This window comes from Mustela putorius, unplaced genomic scaffold (genome assembly GCF_011764305.1).
Source record: "Mustela putorius furo isolate JIRA1106 unplaced genomic scaffold, ASM1176430v1.1 tig00001161_pilon_pilon_pilon, whole genome shotgun sequence".
Taxonomy (NCBI): domain Eukaryota; kingdom Metazoa; phylum Chordata; class Mammalia; order Carnivora; family Mustelidae; genus Mustela; species Mustela putorius.
This window is the reverse complement of record NW_025421602.1, coordinates 336,411-338,711: the sequence shown is the minus strand read 5'-3', so window position 1 is coordinate 338,711 and position 2,301 is coordinate 336,411. Positions and strand designations below refer to the sequence as shown.

The window sequence follows — 2,301 nt, the reverse complement described above, 5'->3', positions numbered from 1 at the left end:
TTGCTGGAAGGAGAGGTCTCAATCTGCAAAGCCGGGGATGTGGAGGGGCAGAGATCTCAGGGAGGGGGGCAGGCTTTCTGGAAGAGCAGCCCCGCAGCGCAGTGCTTTCTCTCCTCTTCCCCTACCCTCCCCCAGGCTATGGCCACGCGGCGCCCAGCACCGATGGCGGCAAGGTGTTCTGCATGTTCTAAACTACGCACTGCTGGGCCATCCCGCTCACACTCGTCATGTTCCAGAGCCTGGGCGAGCGCATCAAACACCTTCGTGAAGTACCTGCTGCACCGCGCCAAGAGGGGGCTGGGCATGCGGCGCGCCGACGTGTCCATGGCCAACATGGTGCTCATCGGCTTCTTCTCCTGCATCAGCACGCTGTGCATCGGCGCCGCCGCCTTCTCCTACTACGAGCACTGGACCTTCTTCCAGGCCTACTACTACTACTGCTTCATCACGCTCACCACCATCGGCTTCGGCGACTACGTGGCGCTGCAGAAGGACCAGGCGCTGCAGACACAGCCGCAGTACGTGGCCTTCAGCTTCGTGTACATCCTCACGGGCCTCACGGTCATCGGCGCCTTCCTCAACCTCGTGGTGCTGCGCTTCATGACCATGAACGCCGAGGACGAGTAAGCGCGACGCGGAGCACCGCGCGCTGCTCACGCGCAACGGGCAACGGGGCAGGCGGGCGGCCGGGGGCGGCGGGGGCGGGGGGCGGCGGCGCGGGCGGCAGCGCGCACACCACCGACACCGCCTCATCCACGGCCGCGGCCGGGGGTGGCGGCGGCGGCTTCCGCAACGTGTACGCCGAGGTGCTGCACTTCCAGTCCATGTGCTCGTGCCTCTGGTACAAGAGCCGCGAGAAGCTGCAGTACTCCATCCCCATGATCATCACCCGCGGGACCTCTCCACGTCCGACACGTGCGTCGAGCAGAGCCACTCGTCGCCCGGAGGGGCGGGGCCGCTACAGCGACACGCCCCTCACAACCGCTGCCTGTGCAGCGGGGCGCAGCGCTCGGCCATCAGCTCCGTGTCCACGGGCCTGCACAGCCTGTCCACCTTCCGCGGCCTCATGAAGCGCAGGAGCTCCGTGTGAACGCCCCCGCGGGGGCCTGGAGCACCTGGGAGTGGCGGGGGGCGGGGGGCGGGAGGAGGCCCCATGGGATTCTCCCCACACCCCTCACACCCTCCCCCCGGTACCCCCATCTCCAACTGTGCCTGCTCGCGCACCAGCTGGCAGGAGCCCGGGCTCTGAGGATGTCTCCAGACATCCGCGCCCCGCAAATTCCAAGAAATGTGAAAGGTGGGGGGTGGGGGGTGGGGGAGGGAAGGCAGAAGCTGGGAGCCTCCCATCCCTCTGGAAATCTAAGGAGCTCCCCAGTTCTCAGAGGCCCTGCTGGTACCCAGACCACCCACCCCCCCACCAACCTCCTCCATCCGGAGGGAACTTCGTGTTCCGTGTAAGTTTGCATCTCTATTTATACCTCTGTCCTGCCAGGTCTCCTACCTTCCCGAGGCTTCAAAGGCCAGGGTGTCTTTGTTCAGGTCACCCCCACTCAGCCCCACTCCCCATCCTCATCCCCAGCTGTGTCTCCCAACCTCCCACTACCTTTTGTGTTGTTTTGCATGGCTTTGCAGTTAATGGAGAAAGTGGAAACCCAGCAGTCCCAGAGCTAGTCCCCAGAAGGCAGGCAGACTAAAGCAAGAACAGGCAGGCTGTAGGAGGGACAGGGAAGGGAGGGGGAGGCAGAGCGCCCACCCCCCGGTCTGCAGGGTGGTGGATGAGAGTTCACTGGCTTCCAACCACATCGGGCTAAGACCAGTCTAGCCTCAGACACTGCCCTTAGAATCAAACAGGACACTTCACCCTCGCTGTCCCCAGCCACTACTGACGACGACCAGCTCTTCAATCTGCAGAATGAGTTTCAGCCTTTGAACACCCTGTCCTGACTACTCATTTCATTCTCACAGCACCCTGGTTAGATCATCAGGGCAGGAGTTCTCACCCCCATTTCACAGATGACACGGACACCCAGACAGGCGACGTGCCTTGCCCAGGGTGACACAGATGGCAAGAGGCCCAAGGGAACGAGAATCCAGGCTGCTTGTTCTGAGCCTCGGCTCCCTTTCCTTAGGACTCCTCTGCTGGCTGCTGAAAAGCGAGGCTCCTGCCCAGCGCACCCAGGCATTGTATGAGCCCCTGGGGCTTCAACCAGAACCAGACCTCAGGATGGAGCTGGTGTGTCGGGGCTCAGCCTCTATGCGACCTGGCCAGAAGGCAGGCCTTCTGAATGGGCCCCTGAGGCT

General features: G+C 63.3%; 1 pseudogene; it reads left to right on the top strand.

Annotated features, from left to right (window-relative positions):
- Positions 1–212: 212 nt before the first annotated feature.
- On the top strand, positions 213–1,947 carry LOC123394049 (annotated as a pseudogene).
- Positions 1,948–2,301: the final 354 nt, after the last annotated feature.